This window comes from Ovis canadensis, chromosome 1 (genome assembly GCF_042477335.2).
Source record: "Ovis canadensis isolate MfBH-ARS-UI-01 breed Bighorn chromosome 1, ARS-UI_OviCan_v2, whole genome shotgun sequence".
Classification (NCBI taxonomy): Eukaryota; Metazoa; Chordata; class Mammalia; order Artiodactyla; family Bovidae; genus Ovis; species Ovis canadensis.
In genome coordinates this window covers 196,233,127-196,251,657 of record NC_091245.1, presented here as the reverse complement: position 1 = coordinate 196,251,657, position 18,531 = coordinate 196,233,127, and the positions used below count along the sequence as shown (strand labels likewise).

General features: G+C 41.7%; 1 long non-coding RNA gene across 2 annotated transcripts in view; it reads left to right on the top strand.

Moving 5' to 3' along the window:
• The window catches only part of LOC138422450 (uncharacterized), a 51,733-nt gene that overhangs the window by 23,512 nt on the left and 9,690 nt on the right, over positions 1-18,531 (top strand). Inside the window, exons 2-4 of one of the 2 annotated variants that reach the window (XR_011249874.1) lie at positions 812-997; positions 2,872-3,075; positions 4,835-5,913. This is a non-coding gene — a long non-coding RNA (uncharacterized lncRNA). Of the gene's footprint in view, positions 1-811; positions 998-2,871; positions 3,076-4,834; positions 5,914-18,531 lie in introns of those variants that run through there. The other variant, XR_011249875.1, reaches the window with a different exon arrangement.

Below are 18,531 nucleotides of genomic sequence, written 5' to 3'. Positions count from 1 at the left end.
TTAATCACTCATTTGAATAGTAATAAAAATATAATCTTTTATGGATCTTGGCAGGCAGATTCTTTACCACCGAGCCACCAGGGAAGCCTAAAAGGAGGCTACTTAATGACGGTTTCCTCCAAGCATTAAACCTGAGAACCAGTTAAGATTTTTAAATGACTATCAGCCAGCATATGTAGGAATTAATTTTATTTCCTAAGTTTAATTCCTAAATATTGTCCAACCTGAGGGAAATGGTCTAAGCACAGTTGTCAGCTTAAAAAAAAAGGGAGGGAGGAAAGAGCACCTCCTTTGTGTAGTACTGTGCTGCTGTGTTGTGAAAGTAGTGCTTTATTTTTAACAAACGTTTCTCCCAGTGTGTTTCTCAGTTGATTGGTATGCATTCAATATCTTCCTTATTAAGCCTTGGCTTTGTTATTCTATTTTACTTGATGTAAAACTCTATTTTGAAATGCAGCTCTTCTCAAAAAAGTGCCTACCCGTTCTGCATTAGCTCTTCTGAATAGTGAGCTTGCTGTACACACCTGTTGGAGGCTAGCTCCAGGGGTGTCCCAGGCAAGGGTGCTCCACCCCCTCAGGCATGCCCTCTGGGTAAGCATAAGCTGTGTTGGGCTGCTGCCACCACCAAGGGTTCTGGTTTCACGTGCTATGTCTCTCATGCTGAGGACAGTGAACTTTTAAAAACAACCTTCCCTTTCTTCTCTAATCTGGTAGAAAAACAAAGCCTGAGGCAGGAACCAATCAAGGGGAAGAGAGAGCATCTAAATCAAATAAACACTGAACTTGACTTTCTCTGACACTTCTCCCCCAGGGATGCATGCGACAAGCTATCTTCAAAGCCTGGCTAAGGAGCAACATTTAAGGAGGAATGAAGAAAAATAAGGGGGGACCACCTCACACCTGTCAGAATGGACAGCTGTTCTCAGAAAGACAACAAATCACAAGTGTTGGCGAGAATGGGGAGAAATGGGAACATTTACACATTGTTGGTGAGATTGTAAGTTGGTGCAGCCACTATGGAGTAGTGGAGTATGGAGGTGCTTCAAAAAATTAGAACTATGTGTGGCAAAACCAATACAATATTGCAAAGTAAAATAAATAAAACTGAGATTTAAAAAAAATTAGAACTACCATATGATTCAACAATTCTACTTTTGGATATTTTTCCAAAGAAAACAAAAATACTAATTCAGAAAGGTATATGTACCTCTATATTCTTTGCAGCATTATTTACAGTTGGCAAGATATGGAAGGGCCTAAGTACTCACTGGTATATGGCTGGATAAAGAAGATGTGATGTGTGTGTGTGTGTGTGTATATATATATATATACACACACACATATATATGCAATGAAATATTAGCCATAAAAAGCATGAAACGTTGCCATTATGACGTGGATGGATGTAGAGGGCATTATGCTCAGTGAAATAACTCAGAGAAAAACAAATACTGTACGATTTCATTCATATGTGGAATTGCGCAGAGTCGGACACGACTGAAGTGACTTAGCAGCCAGAAAAACAAAGCATAAGCAGACTCATAGATTCGGAGAACAAACATGTAGTTGCCAGGGGGAAGGAGTGAAATAGGTGATGGGGATTAAGAGGTACAAACTTCCAGTTACAAAATAAATGAGTCACAGGGATGAAAGGTAATGTACGACAGGGAATATGCTAGGAATAGTCAATAATATTGTCATAAGTTAGGTAACAGATGATAACTATACTTGTAGTGATCATTTTATATCGAAATATCAAATTGCTATACTGTATATCTGAAACTAATACAGTGTTATATGTCAATTATAATTCAATTTAAAATAGAAAAAGGGGAGAAGTCCCGTTTTATTATTGCCTTCCTCTTGTCATCTACCCTTGAACCTCAAAAAGGCTGAACCGTTCTGACAACATCATTTCCCCTTTAGGGTACTCTCAGGTGAAGTTGGAAAATATCTGATTTTGAGCTCTCAGGTGTGAAAGCTTCATTTTGCTAATGAGAAAGCCCAGAGGAAGAAGGAGGTTTCTGCCAAACTGGTAGCAAGAACACAGAGTTCCCTTGACATGCTACCCATGCCTTCCGTGAATGGCCTTGCCCCCCACAAACTAGCTCTCTCCTAGTGTTCCTGTTGCTGTCAGACACCCCTTTCCTCCCAGTTAATGAGACCAGGAATCTGAGAGTCATTATTAACTTTTCTTCTTTATCTCATTTTCCAGTTAATGAAGCTGATTGAATCTTACTTTAAAATGTCTTACCCTTTTGTTCCAGTTGCCATCACCCTAGGCAGTACTGCTTCAGTCCTTGCCTCCTGCTGGGCCCCTGCTCTGCCCTCTCTCCAGTTCATCTAGCAGATAGCTAACATATGGATAATAGTTAAGAGCTGCCATCACATACGTGCCAACGCTGTTTTGAAGTGCTCTACATTTATTATCTCATGTGAAGTAATGAAAGTGTTAGTCGATCTGTCGTGTCTGACTCTTTTGTGACCCCACAGACTGTAGCCCTTCATGCTCCTCTGTCCATGGAATTCTCTACGCAAGAGTACCAGAGTGGGTAGCCATTCCCCTCTCCAGGGGATCTTCCCAACCCAGGGACCGAACTGAGATCTCCCTGAATCGAAGGCAGATTCTTTACCATCTGAGCCACCAGGGAATATTCCTCATAAAGCCCTAAAAACTAGATGCTTTTATTACCCCCATTTTATAGATGAGGAAACTGAGGCATAGAGGAGTTAAATAATACATCTAAGATAGCCCAGCTGCCAAGTGGCAGAAATGAGACTTAAAAAAAAAAAAACACCCACAGATAGTTTGGTGCCAAAGTCCAAACTCCTAACTACTGCACTGTATTGCTTTTTTTTTTTTTCCTGCAGCAGCCATATTACCATACCACTTCTCTGTCCAAGAACCTTCAGCAACTCTCCTTTGCCACTGTGGGAGTCCAAGGGCATAGTTTGGCATTCAAATCACTGCCTGGTTTGGTCTGATGGTGAAGGACAGGGAAGTCTGGCTTGCTGTAGTCCATGGGGTTGCAAAGAGTCGGGTACAACTGAGCGACTGAACAACAAAGACTTCAGGTAAGTTAATTAAGTTCTCTGTCTCAATTTCCTGATGATTATAACAGTAATCACCTCATGGGGCTGTTGTGAGGATTCAAGGAAGCCATCCACGTAAAGCACACAGCTTAGTGCCCAGCACAAAGCAACTCTTGATCAAAGTTGGCTATCTTGAGTTACCTTTCCACACAACTTCCTTATAGAACTCCTCTGACCACCAGGATGTGGCTGCATATAAATAGTGCTTGTTGCTGAACCGCATGCTGGTGCAGTTTTTCCCTTCTAGAAATATTCCCCACTGCCAATCTCATTCCCATATGCCAACATAGCCAAATTCTCCCACTCTCCAGTCTCCCTTACTCAGTGGCCTCTCCCCCTACACTAATCTGAATTCCTGGAACGTTTCTTCATTTGTTTAATTATTTCGCAAGCACTTATCAAGTGCTTACTCTAATAATAACAGTAATTGTATTTGACACTATAATTTAAAGGGCTTCAAGTGACAGCTATGCCTCTGTAAATCTTTATGAAAACGGTGGATGGCGGTTCCCAATTTAGAGCTGCTCTGGCTCCCCCAGGGGCCACAGGGAGCAGGGTGGTGATAAAACCAAGTCTCACTAAAATTGAGTTCCCCTGCTGAGTTGATAATTAACCTCTCTATCCAAAACTGTATTCCCTTTCTTGTCCTGCTTCTGTTCCCCTCAAGACTGATGAGTATTTTTAAAAAGGAGGGCCTCCAGGATACAAAAGTTCCTCCATGGCCCCTGCTTCTTGTTTGGCCTTCCTTGAGTTTCCAAAGAACAGACTCAAGCAGTTAATGATTAAAACGATAGAGTCCCAGGACTCCTGCAGCTACTGCTGCTGCTGCCGCTGCTGCTGCTGCTAAGTCGCTTCAGTCTTTTCCAACTCTGTGTGACCCCATAGACGGCAGCCCACCAGGTTCTCCCATCCCTGGGATTCTCCAGGCAAGAACACTGGAGTGGGGTACCATTGCCTTCTCCGCCCAAGACTCCTAGTTCCTCCCAAAGATAGATTACAATTGGATGCATAATTTTGTATTGTTCTACATAAACTAAGACCCCCCCACCTAGAGTCACCATCATTAGTATGGTGATTCCATACTGACCACAAGCATCAAGACCCCAGACTGATTGGAACCAGAAGGTTAATGATTAAGATCCTGAAATACTACCCTATTACCTCATCACCAACCAATCAGAAGAATGTCTACGAGCTGATCAGGAACTCCGTGACCCTCATCCTTAGAGGTTACCTTAAAGACTCTTCCCTGAAGTCATCAGGGAGTTTGTGGCTTTTGAGCATGAGCTGCCTATTCTTCTTGCTTGTCCCTTTGCAAAAAAAAGCTGTACTTTCCTTGGTGAAGGAGACTGGCTTTGCTGCATATCAGGTGAGCAGACCCAAGTTCCTTTTGGTAACATTGATGCAGTCAGGAAGCTTATAGCCTTTGTAGGCAAAGCAAGTCCTCTTTACATGTGGTGAAATCCGGGGCATGCAGTGGCAAAGTCTGACAGAACAATTGAGAGGTAGTTCCGTGAATTTTCAGGCACAAGCATGGCTTCTGGCTGGGTAGACATATACTTCTTCAGACTGCCTGTAGCAGAGGCTGGCACACCCTGCTGGGGTGAGTCCCTCTGGACCCCAGGGTCTGACAGCTGGTATGGCAATAGTTAGTTAGATAAATTCATTCTGCAGGATGCAAAGACAGGCTTCCTGGGAACTGCCTCTACAGGAAAGTTTAGTCTTTTGTTCTTTTCCTCAGGTATCCATTTATTCATACAAATATCAAATATCCACATGCACATATGTGCATGTGCTTAAGTGTACCACACAACATCATAAGGCCCCTTAACATGGGCCTAAAGCAACCAAGCGGAGAAGGCAATGGCACCCCACTCCAGTACTCTTGCCTGGAAAATCCCATGGATGGAGGAGCCTGGTGGGCTGCAGTCCATGGGGTCACTAAGAGTCGGACACGGCTGAAGCGACTTAGCAGCAGCAGCAAAGCAACCAAGTGGGGTAGAGGAAAAAGACAGTCCTGTCTCAGCCACTTTCTAACTGTATGACCATGAGAAGTCCTAACTCAGAACCAAGTTTCCTCAGAAAAAATGGGGCTAACACTTCCCTCCATTTTGTTGTCATCAGAATTCGAGAGAACAGCTAGAAACTGCCTGGCAGGGTTCCTGACACACAGTAGCTACTTCAGTCATTACTGAAGAGGGGGTTGCATGTACTTGGCCATTTCTCTTTTTGGAATAGCAGGAACAGAGTCCAAGTGACAAGTCCAGGGTAGAAGTGTCCTGGAATTCTCTCTTCCTATGGCTAAAAGGGGAAGGAAAAAAAAAAAATGAACAAACTTGGCCTGAACATTCTTCCCAATTCTGCAGGGCTCCTTTCAAATTCACTTTCAGGCAAAATTAATACTGCCTCTTTCCCTGCTGCTTTTCCACAAGTCCATTTCAGCACATCATTGATTTCTTTTATTAGTGTGTTTTTTATATATATACCTGTTCTTCTCCCCAGGGCTATAAACCTCCCTAGAAGACAAGAGTCTTCACAATCTTTCTTTTTCCCATCACCTGTGACCCAGCATAGCCTCTGCCACATTACAAATCCTTGAACACAAGTCCAGTAAGGGCCAACTGTATGGGACTGGGGGGAGGGGAAATGAGGAAGCCTCTCTTCCGCTTTAAGCTCTGCACCATATGGTATATACAAGTGGAAACTGAATCCCTTAAATTTATTAGCATTTTATGGTGTGTACTTGCAAAGCTTTTTGTTATTATGAATCTTACCATTTAAACCTTTCAAAAATCTAATAAAATTTATCATTGAGATACATTTCATATCTTCTCTTCCTTTTACTTAATACTGTAGAGGTAATAGAATTTTGTTTCAATTCTCTGTGGCCTTCAGACAGCATTTGTCCCCTGGACACACAGGGACAGGGATTCTTAACCTGGAGGCTACAAGTTGCAGCTGTCTCAGATTGCAGGCAAAATTGTATATGTGTGTGTGGATGTGTGTGTGTGAGTGTGAACATGGTGTGTTTTGGGATGGGGTGATGCTCCATGGTTTTTAAGCGGGTTCTCATGAAGTTGCGTGATTTTACAAAGGAGGGCCAAATAATGAAAAAACACTAAGTGTTCACTGGAAACTCTTTAAAAAGATGGCACATTTTTAATACAGATTGTGATGGGTGATGAAAACTAGATACTGTGTGATAATGTGGAATGGAAGAGATTGTGGGGCAAGCAAAATAAACCGCTACCAGCCACACACCAAAGGCTGGTCTTCATCCAGAGAAGGTGATGTTGTGTATATAGTGGAATTGGAAGGGAGTCCTCCATTATGAGCTTCTTCCAGAAAACCAAACAATACATTTCAGCAAGTAATGCTCCCAATTAGACCAACTGAAAGCAGCTACTTGATGAAAAGCATCCAGAATTAGGCAATAGAAAACACATAATCTTTCATCAGGATAATGCAAGACTGCATGCTTCTTTGATGATCAAGCAAAAATTGTTACAAGCTGGCTACAAAGTTCTGATTCATCCACTATATTCATCAGACATTGCTTTTTCCGATGTCCATCTATCTTGGTCTTTATAAAATTCTCTTAACGAAAAGATTTTAATTCGTTGAAAGACTGTAAAAACACCTGAAACAGTCTTTTGCTCCAAAAGATAAACAGTTTTGGGAAGACAGAATTCTGAAGTTGACTGAAAAAAACAGCAGAAGGTAGGGGAACAAAACAGTAAATACATTGTTCAATAAAGTTCTTGGTGAAAATGAAAAGCATATCTTTTATTTTTGCTTAAAAATCAAAGGAGGACTTCCCTGGGGGTCCAGTGGTTAAGAATCTGCCTGCCAATGCAGGGGACATGGGTTTGATCCCTGGTCCAGAAAGATTCTACGTGCCTTGGAGCAACTAGGCCCATGCACCACAACTATTGAGCCTGCGCTCTAGAGCCCAGGAGCTGTAGCTACTGAGCCCCCGTGTCTCAACTACTGAAGCTGGCACACTCTAGAGCCCATGCTCTGCAACAAGAGAAACCACCATAGCGAGAAGCCCATGCACTGCAACCAAGAGTACCCCCACTCAGCAATGAAGACACAGAGCAGCCGAAATAAATAATTAACTAATTCTTTTTAAACCAAAGGAAATTTTTGGCCAACCCAATACCTTCATATTTGGTCTTCATCTCCAGTTCCTTGGTACAAGAACTAAAACCCTTGAAACTTCCTGAGTGATAGAAGTGAAAAGAAGTGTTCTTGGTATCTTATTCATAATAAGCCCCTTTCCACCTTACCTGACTTTATGCTAATGAGGTTCTAGTGGGTCCCTAAGTAACATCTTTTGTGGGGTTGGTTGCCATGGGAACCAACCCTGTGATTTGAGGGTTGGAACTTTCAGACCTCCAAGATCTGGGCTGGGAGAAGTACTGGAGATTGAGTTAATCACCGATGGCCAGTGATTTACTCAATCACACATATGTGGTGAAACCTCCATAAAAACCTGGATCAGGAAGAGCTTCCATGTGGGCACACACATCTCTGTTCTGGGAAGGTGACTCACCCCATCTCCATAGGGACAGAAGCTCCTGGGCTCAGGACCCTTCTGGACCATACCCTGTATACCTCTTCACATGGCTCTTCATTTGCACCCTCTATAATAAACCACTGGTAGACAGTAAAGTATTTTCCTGAATTCTGTGAGCCATTCTAGGAAATGATCAAACCTGAAGCTGGTGGGGGGAGTTTGGGAACCCCTGATTCTGTAACCAAATTGGACAGAAGTGTGGGTACCCAAGGGACCCAGTGCTTTCAACTGGCATCTGAAAATACTGGGTTCCTTATAAGTGGGACAGTTTTGTGGGACTGAACCTTTAATCCTGTAGAGCCTGGACTAACCCCGAGTAGGTGGTGTCAGAACAGAGCTGAATTATAGGAACCCAGCTGGTGTCTGGAGAGTTGGAGGACTGGTTATTGGTGTGGGAAAACCCACAGAAGTGCTGTGAGTAAAAATGTCCAAGAGAAGCAAACATCCTCTTAAATAATTGTATTTTATTATTGTCTCAAGAATCCTTCAATAATGAACATCCTGTAGAAAAAGGAAACTCAGCAGACAGGAGTGTTAGGACATGAAATATAGTGGTAGATGCCAATAAAGAAACTTGAGTACATGTTCCTAAAAGACATCATACTATGCCTTTGACTTGGCTTCCAGAACTTTAAATACATTCATCTTCAAGGCTTTGAAGGCAGATTACCATGAAAAGAGAATGTACATCATGGTAAGAAAGAAAATTACTTTCCTGCAAAAAGATGTAAATAATGCAGTGCATTGTTCCCTCTGGTCTTTCGGTTCTTCTTTATTTTGGCCAACCTTGTACAGAACTTTGGCGTAAGCACTGACCTCTCAACTTGGCTCCCTGACTTGGTTATCTCTCTTGTTCCATATTAATTATCAAACAAAATCCCTTATTCAAGTTGTTTGGCACTGAAAAGGGCAGAATGGCCTTTCTTTGCCCACAAAAATTTAAATTCAAATTCCTTAGCCTTGCATGTCAGACCTGTCCTAACTTGATCTTATGCACCTTTTTTAAGTTTCTCTCATGTTCCTTGCACACATCCATGCTTTGGCTAGGTGGGCTTACTCAGTCTCTTCCAAATATATCAGATAGATCTCATTTGTTTATTCTTGCAATGTCTGATATAGAAGGCTATCTCCCCATCTCTTTCCAAATGGCACCCACCCTTCAAGGCTCCATTCCTTCCCCACCCCTCACTGTCCCACTTTCTCAGCCAATTTTCTTTCCCTCCCACAACCCAACATTTCACATTCATTCCTTTCATATGTGGTCCTTTATCATTGATTGGCTCCCTTATATTTGCTCATGTCTTACTGTCTTAGCTAATCTGTGAGCTTCTTAAAGGCCGTCAACATCACTTTTTAATAAAATGTTAACAGACGTGTCTTTTTTCTTTTTTTTTTTTTTGATTAGGTACACTGGGTCTTCATTGCTGTTGCCTTGTTGCAGAGCATGGACTCTCGGCTCATGAGCTTCGGTAGTTGCGACTCTTGAACTCTAGAGCACGGCTCAATAGTTGCAGCCCAGTCGCTGCATGGCACGTAGAATCTTCCCAGGTCAGGAACTGAACCCGTGTCTGCTGCACTGGCAGGCGAGTTCTTCTGGACCACCAGAGAAATCCAGCCCACATCACTGCATCTCCCTTGGCCTCCAAGACAGAGCCTGTCTGGAGTAGATAGTGAGTCACTTCTTTTTCATTGCGTGATTTTTGATCAGAGTTTTGAGCTCCCTAATATGGCCTGCAGGCCCTACATGAGTTGGCACCTGTCACCTTCTTTGGCCTTACTGATGGTTCCTCTCCCGTAGCTCTTTATACCCAGCCACTCTAAGCCAGTCAGTTCCTTAAGCACTCCAGTCATGACGTTTCATGCCACCTCCTCTGCCTGAACACGTGGTTCCTCTTCTTTGTCTGGTTGACTCTTAATCTTTGGGTCTGAAACTAGCCATTGTTCTTAATGAGAAGTCTTCCCTCAATCTCTGCTAGAAACCGTAGGTTAAAAAGGTGAGAACAGCTAACTGCAGTGTGTGTGTGTGTGTGTGTGTGTGTGTGTTTGTGTAGCAAGAGAAAATGAGAAGCATCTCTATCCACCCAATCATGAACTTCCTCCAGCTTCTTTGCCTGTTCCCTTTGGTTGCCAGCCATGTGCTGTTACTCATGGGACCTCTGAATTGACTTTTCCTTCTTCTGCCTTGACCTTTGTACACACTTTTCATTCTGCCTGATTTGATTTAATCCACAACCTTTCATTACCTCAGTTCAGTTCAGCCGCTCAGTCGTGTCCGACTCTTGCAACCCCATGAATCCCAGCACGCCAGGCCTCCCTGTCCATCATCAACTCCCAGAGTTCACTCAGACTCACGTCCATCGAGTCCATGATGCCATCCAGCCATCTCATCCTCTGTCGTCCCCTTCTCCTCCTGACCCCAATCCCTCCCAGCATCAGAGTCTTTTCCAATGAGTCAACTCTTCACATGAGGTGGCCGAAGTACTGGAGTTTCAGCTTTAGCATCATTCCTTCCAAAGAAATCTCGGAGTTGATCTTCAGAACGGACTGGTTGGATCTCCTTGCAGTCCAAGGGACTCTCAAGAGTCTTCTCCAACACCACAGTTCAAAAGTATCAATTCTTCAGTGCTCAGCCTTCTTCACAGTCCAACTCTCACATCCATACATGACCACTGGAAAAAGCATAATCTTGTCTAGATGGACCTTAGTCAGCAAGGTAATGTCTCTGCTTCTGAATATGCTATCTAGTTTGGTCATAACTTTTCTTCCAAGGAGTAAGCGTCTTTTAATTTCATGGTTGCAATCACATCTGCTGTGATTTTGGAGCCCAAAAAGATAAAGTCTGACACTGTTTCCACTGTTTCCCCAACTATTTCCCATGAAGTGATGGGACCGGATGCCATGATCTTCGTTTTCTGAATGTTGAGCTTTAAGCCAACTTTTTCAATCTCCTCTTTCACTTTCAGGCTTTTTAGGTCCTCTTCACTTTCTGTCATAAGGGTGGTGTCATTTGCATATCTGAGGTTATTGATATTTCTCCCAGCAATCTTGATTCCAGCTTGTGTTTCTTCCAGCCCAGCATTTCTCATGATGTACTCTGCATAGAAGTTAAATAAGCAGGGTGACAATATACAGCCTTGACGTACTCCTTTTCCTATTTGGAACCAGTGTGTTGTTCCATGTCCAGTTCTAACTGTTGCTTCCTGACCTGCATACAGATTTCTCAAGAGACAGGTCAGGTGGACTAGTATTCCCATCTCTCTCAGAATTTTCCACAGTTTATGTGACCCACACAGTCAAAGGCTTTGGCATAGTCAATAAAGCAGAAATAGATGTTTTTCTGGACCTCTCTTGCTTTTTCCATGACCCAGCGGATGTTGGCAATTTGATCCTGGTTCCTCTGCCTTTTCTAAAACCAGCTTGAACATCAGGGAGTTCACGGTTCACGTATTGCTGAAGCCTGGCTTGGAGAATTTTGAGCATTACTTTACTAGCATGTGAGATGAGTACAATTGTGCAGTAGTTTGAGCATTCTTTGGCATTGCCTTTCTTTGGGATTGGAATGAAAACTGACCTTTTCCAGTCCTGTGGCCACTGCTGAGTTTTCCAAATTTGCTGGCATATTGACTGTAGCACTTTCACAGCATCATCTTTCAGGATTTGAAATAGCTCAACTGGAATTCTATCACCTCCACTAGCTTTGTTCGTAGTGATGCTTTCTAAGGCCCACTTGACTTCACATTCCAGGATGTCTGGCTCTAGATGAGTGATCACACCATTGTGATTATCTGGGTCATGAAGATCTTTTTTGTACAGTTCTTCTATGTATTCTTGCTGCCTCTTCTTAATATCTTCTGCTTCTGTTAGGTCCAGACCATTTCTGTCCTTTATCGAGCCCATCTTTGCATGAAATGTTCCCTTGGTACCTCTAATTTTCTTGAAGAGATCTCCAATCTTTCCCATTCTGTTCTTTTCCTCTATTTCTTTGCATTGATCACTGAAGAAGGTATTCTTATCTCTTCTTGCTATTCTTTGGAACTCTGCATTCAGATGCTTATATCTTTCCTTTTCTCCTTTGCTTTTCTCTTCTCTTTTTTTCACAGCTATTTGTAAGGCCTCCCCAGACAGCCATTTTGCTTTTTTGCATTTCTTTTCCATGGAGATGGTCTTGATCCCTGTCTCCTGTACAATGTCACGAACCTCATTCCATAGTTCATCAGGCACTCTATTTATCAGATCTAGGCCCTTAAATCTATTTCTCACTTCCACTGTATAATCATAAGGGATTTGATTTAGGTCATACTTGAATGGTCTAGCAGTTTTCGCTACTTTCTTCGATTTAAGTCTGAATTTAGCAATAAGGAGTTCATGATCTGAGCCACAGTCAGCTCCTGGTCTTGTTTTTGTTGGCTGTATAGAGCTTCTCCATCTTTGGCCTCAAAAAATATAATCAATCTGATTTCTGTGTTGACCATCTGGTGATGTCCATGTGTAGAGTCTTCTCTTGTGTTGTTGGAAGAGGGCGTCTGCTATGACCAGAGCATTTTCTTGGCAAAACTATTAGTCTTTGCCCTGCTTCATTCCGCATTCCAAGGCTAAATTTGTCTGTTACTCCAGGTGTTTCTTGACTTCCTACTTTTGCATTCCAGTCCCCTATAACGAAAAGGACATCTTTTTTGGGTGGGTGTTAATTCTAAAAGGTCTTGTAGGTCTTCATAGAACCATTCAACTTCAGCTTCTTCAGCGTTACTGGTTGGGGCATAGACTTGGATTACCGTGATATTGAATGGTTTTCCTTGGAGACGAACAGAGATCATTCTGTCGTTTTTGAGATTGCATCCAAGTACTGCTTTTCAGACTCTTGTTGACCATGATGGCTACTCCATTTCTTCTGAGGGATTCCTGCCCGCAGTAGTAGATATAATGGTCATCTGAGTTACGTTCACCCATTCCAGTCCATTTTCTAGGAATTCGCTGATTCCTAGAATGTCGACGTTCACTCTTGCCATCTTTTGTTTGACCACTTCCAATTTGCTTTGATTCATGGACCTGACATTCCAGGTTCCTATGCAATATTGCTCTTTACAGCATTGAACCTTGCTTCTATCACCAGTCACATCCACAGGTGTGTATTGTTTTTGCTTTGGCTCCATCCCTTCATTCTTTCTAGAGTTATTTCTCCACTGACCTCCAGTAACATTTGGGCACCTACTGACCTGGGGAGTTCCTCTTTCAATATCCTGTCATTTTGCCTTTTCATACTGTTCATGGGATTCTTAAGGCAAGAATACTGAAGTGGTTTGCCATTCGCTTCTCCAGTGGACCACATTCTGTCCACCATGACCCGCCTGTCTTGGGTTGACCCGCAGGCATGGCTTAGTTTCATTGAGTTAGACAAGGCTGTGGTCCTAGTGTGATTAGATTGAGTAGTTTTCTGTGAGTATGGTTTCTGTGTGTCTGCCCTCTGATGCCCTCTTGCAACACCCACCATCTTACTTGGGTTTCTCTTACCTTGGGCGTGGGGTATCTCTTCACGGCTGTTAGCCTACAATGCCCAGCCAAGGAGTCTATAAAATGGAAACAGTAGAAGTAGTCTCTACCTCAGAGCATTATTGGGATAATTAAATACATATATTTGTAGTTCTTAGACTACTTCTTGGTACATAGTAAGCGTTCAATAATTTTTAGCTATTAATGTTACCATTATCATTATCATCTCTCTTATCATTATTATCAGTAGGTTTGATACTTATGTACAAGTATCATGCCATTTATCCTGCTATATAGAATTGCTCTTCGTGTCCAGCTCCCCACTGTCATATGAACTCCTTGTTTATTGAATGGTCATCAAACAACTAGGTCATTCTACAAATCCTAGCAAAGCATCAACAGTCAAAACTCAAAGCTACAGAAATCCTGTGGGAGTTGTGAAAAGGAAAACACCAACGGCATGAAAATGCTGTGGGAAAAGGAACAAGTAAATGAGCTTAAAAAGAATCACTTAGAACAACCACAGGACTCTTAGTCATCAATGGCGAGAGTACAACTTTGAGAGAGTCATTTCCTAGGCAGGTTGATAAGAAGTCTAGGGGTCCCCAAGGAGAGAGGGGTCTGGAATTCTCAAGGAGGGAGAAAGGACAAACTTTTTTTTCCTTCTCTACTTAGGATTATATAACAACAATGTATTATGTATTCTGCCTGAGGACAGTCTCTGGATTAAACCTTCTGGCTAATTCCGTTATCTTAAAATGTAAATTATGGGAGTAGGTCTGATGAGGTCTTTACAACCTCCAGACATTCTTTTGACTTACTGGAGAGTATATAACTCCATTGCTAACACTAGCAAGCAGGTACTCTTTCTACCCCCCTTCTGATGCCTATGTCAGAAGCTTTCTCTATCTCCTTTATACTTTAATAAAACTTTATTACACAAAAGCTCTGAGCGATCAAGCCTCGTCTGTGGCCCCGGATTGAATTCTCCTCCGGGGGCCAAGAATCCTGGTATTGATTCAACAACAACCTTTCAAGTTGAACCACCTTATTTTATTGGGCAATGTGATGCTTACTACTAAAATTTTAGTTGTATATAACATTTAACCAAGCAATATCACTTTTAGGAATCCATTTAATAAAAACACAGTATGCAAAGGTATATGATAAGGTTGACTATTACAACATTATTTGTAAAACAAAATATTGGAAACGGCCCAAAGCTTATCAAAAGGGGACAATTAAATTAATTGTGGGATTATGGGGCACCCATACAATGGAATACTATGAAACTGTTGTGAAAAGAAGAAAAAGCTGTATACCCTGAAGCTAGGAGTTCATGATACAAAGTTAAGTGAATGTATTGGCCCCATTTTGGGGGTCAGGTATAATTTAATGAAACTCATCATCAATATTAAGTGCACAATTAGTTGAGGTTTCTTTTAAATATTTGCTTATTTTCATTCATTTATTTGGCTGCAACAGGTCTTAGTTGCAGTACACAGGATGTTAGATCTTCATTTGGAATTTTATTTAGTTACAGCTGTAGAATCTAGTTTCCTGGACAGGGATCAAACCTGGCCTGCTTCACTGGGAGTGTGGAGTCTTAGCCACTGTACCCCCAGGGAAATCCCAATGAATTTTAACAAATATTTGTTGTTGTTTAGTCACTAAGTCATGTCTGACTTTTTTGCGACCCCATGGACTGTAGCCCACCAGGCTCTTCTGTCAATGGGATTTTCCATGTAAGAATACTGGAGTCGGTTGCCCTTTCCTTCTCCAGGGGATCTTCTTGACTCAGGGATCAAATTGTGTCTCCTGCATTGCAGGTGGATTCTTCAGCACTGAGCCACCAGGGAAATCCTTAACAAATATGCAATGTTATTTAACTATCACTGCAATGATGATATTGATAGAACATTTCCATCACCCCAAAATTTATTTGGAAACCATATGCAGTCATTCTGTATCTTTACCCGCTGGGCTCTGGCAACTATTGATCTTTTTCTTTCACTACAGTTTTTTATTTTTCTAGAATTTCATGTAAATAGAGTCACACAGTGTATACTCTTAAGTCCGGCCTCTTTGACATGATCAAGATACAAAACAGTCCCATCATCACAGGGGCCTCTTGTGTTGCCTTTTTATAGCCCCATTCACCTCAAATAGGAAAAGGAGTATGTCAAGACTGTATATTGTCAGCCAGCTTATTTAACTTCTATGCAGAGTACATCATGAGAAATGCTGGACTGGGAAGAAACACAAGCTGGAATCAAGATTGCTGGGAGAAATATCAATAACCTCAGATATGCAGATGACACCACCCTTATGGCAAAAAATGAAGAGGAGCTAAAAAGCCTCTTGATGAAAGTGAAAGTGGAGAGTGAAAAAGTTGGCTTAAAGCTCAACATTCAGAAAACGAAGATCATGGCATCCGGTCCCATCACTTCATAGGAAATAGATGGGGAAACAGTGGAAACAGTGTCAGATTTTATTTTTGGGGGCTCCAAAATCACTGCAGATAGTGACTGCAGCCATGAAATTAAAACACGCTTACTCCTTGGAAGAAAAGTTATGACCAACCTAGATAGCATATTCAAAAGCAGAGACATTACCTTGCTGACTAAGGTCCATCTAGTCAAGGCTATGGTTTTTCCAGTGGTCATGTGTGGATGTGAGAGTTGGACTGTGAAGAAGGCTGAGCACCGAAGAATTGATGCTTTTGAACTGTGGTGTTGGAGAAGACTCTTGAGAGTCCCTTGGACTGCAAGGAGATCCAATCAGTCCATTCTGAAGGAGATCAACCCTGGGATTTCTTTGGAAGGAATGATGCTAAAGCTGAAACTCCAGTACTTTGGCCACCTCATGTGAAGAGTTGACTCATTGGAAAAGACTCTGATGCTGGGAGGGATTGGGGTCAGGAGGAGAAGGGGACGACAGAGGATGAGATGGCTGGATGGCATCATGGACTCGATGGACGTGAGTCTGAGTGAACTCTGGGAGTTGATGATGGACAGGGAGGCCTGGCGTGCTACGATTCATGGGGTCGCAAAGAGTCGGACACGACTGAGCGACTGAACTGAACTGAACTCACCTCTCTTTTCCCCTCTCCAGGCCCTGGCAACCACTAATCTCTTATCTGTTTCTATAGTTTTGCCATTTAAAAGATATAATGTAATGGAATCATACAATATGTCATTTAGGAGAAATCGACTTTTTCATGCCACATATTTTCCCGGAGAGTTATCTAAGCCATTGAATACATCAAGAGTTTGTTCCTTTTTATGTGAGTAGTTTTCGACAATGTGGATGTATACAGTTTATTTACCCATTCACAGGTGGAAAGACACTTGCTTGTCTTCAATTTCTGGCTATTTGGAATAAAGTTTTTGAACATTTGTGTACAGTTTTTTAGCAGGAACATGAGTTCTTTCTTTTCTCTTGGAGAAATGCCCAGGAGAGCAATTGCTGGGTTGTATGATAGCTACATGTTTCGTTTTGTAGGAAACATCCAAATTGGTTTCCAGAGTGGCTATTTCACTTTGCATTCTCACCAGCAGATTGTCAGTGATCCAGTTTTTCCTCACTCTAATGAGCATTAGGTGGTGTCATTATTTTTTATTCTAGCCATTCTGCTAGGTGTGTAGTGATAGCTCACATGCTTTAAATTTTATTTCCCTCGTGGCCTCTGATGGTGAACCTCTTCTCATGTGCTTATTTACCATCTGTATATCTTCTTCAGGATGTCAGTTTATTCCCTCTGACCATTTTCTAATTGGATTTTTTTTAGCAGTTGGGTTTTGAGAGTTCTTTGTATATTCTAGAAACTAGTTCTTTGTCTAATATGTGGTTTGCAAATATTTTCTCTCAGATTTTTCTTTCATCCTCTTAACATGTCTTTTGAAGAATAAATGCTCTTAATTTGGAAGAGTCAATTTTTTTTTCCTTTCATGGATTACTTAAAAAATTTTATGTGAATGTGTGATTTTATTTATCTTGTATAAAAACCTAATAGTAAGAGTGCTGGTCTGATGAACCAGGTTTGTTTGCCCAACATGTGGCAAGCTAAATACTGAGATGCCAAGGTGTGCAGCAGAGAAAAGGTTTACTTGGGAAGCAATCAAGTGAGGAGATGGAAGAACAAGTCTTAAATCTGCCTTCTGAAGGTGAGGGGCTCAGGATAAAATCAAGGTATGAGTATCAGGAAGAAAGGTCATTAGAGATATAAGACAGGTGAGGAAACCTGTGAGATACACTCTGTGCAGGTGTATCTGAGCTACATGCTTCTTCATGGGACACATGTTCAAAAACTGGTGGTGCTGGCCTGAACTGAGGGTGGAGTTTTTTTGGCCATTGGACATCAAAAGCTCATCATCAGACACTTAGGGCCCAACTAAATGCTTGGTGGTCTCAACCTGTTTGAACTGGGCAAGGCTAGTGCCTGTTCCTGGAAAAAAATTTAAAAACTTTTAAGCAGTCATTACTATAGTGCCCCATATGGCAAAGGTGTTATCTGCAGAGGGCAATTAAAAGAATATTGTGATATATTGTCTAATTTTATTGCCCATTTTATTGCCCATTTATTGCCTATTGCCCAATTTATATACCTGGATATAAGTCCTTTGATAAATACTTTTTTTTTTTTTTGCCAATACAATTGCACTGTGAACAACACAGGTTTGAACTCTGTGGATACATACACTTGTACCTGAGGTTTTTTCCAATATATACATTGAAAAAAATTTTTTGAGATTTGTGACTATTTGAAAAAACTCTCAGACAAACCACATAATCTAGAAGTATAAAAAATCATTTTTTAAGTGAAGTGTGTCATGAATGCACAAAAAGCTATGTGGATACTAGATACTCATCTATTTTATCATTTACCATAAAATATACAAAAATCTATTTTAAAAGTTAAAATGTATCAAAACTATATGCAAAAACACTCACAGACTGTACATGATACCATTCATGGTGGAGAGAGATGCAAACAAGTGTAAGGAGGCAGTTTTAAATCACAAGTACATAAAATTCATTGTGGTACACACTGTGCTACTGTAACAATTTTGTAGCCAACCGCTGTTGCTATGAGCTTCCCTGGTGGCTCAGATGGTAAAGTGTCTGCCTGCAATGAGGAAGACCTGGGTTCAATCCCTGGGTTGGGAAGACCTCCTGGAGAAGGAAATGGCAACCCACTCCAGTACTCTTGCCTGGAGAATCCCATGGACGGAGGAGTCTGGTGGGCTACAGTCCATGGGATCGCAAAGAGTCGGACACAACTGAGTGACTTCACTTTCACTTTCACTGTTGCTATTGCCATAAGCCCAAGTGTTGTGAGTATCCACCTTAAACACCGTGTGGCACTA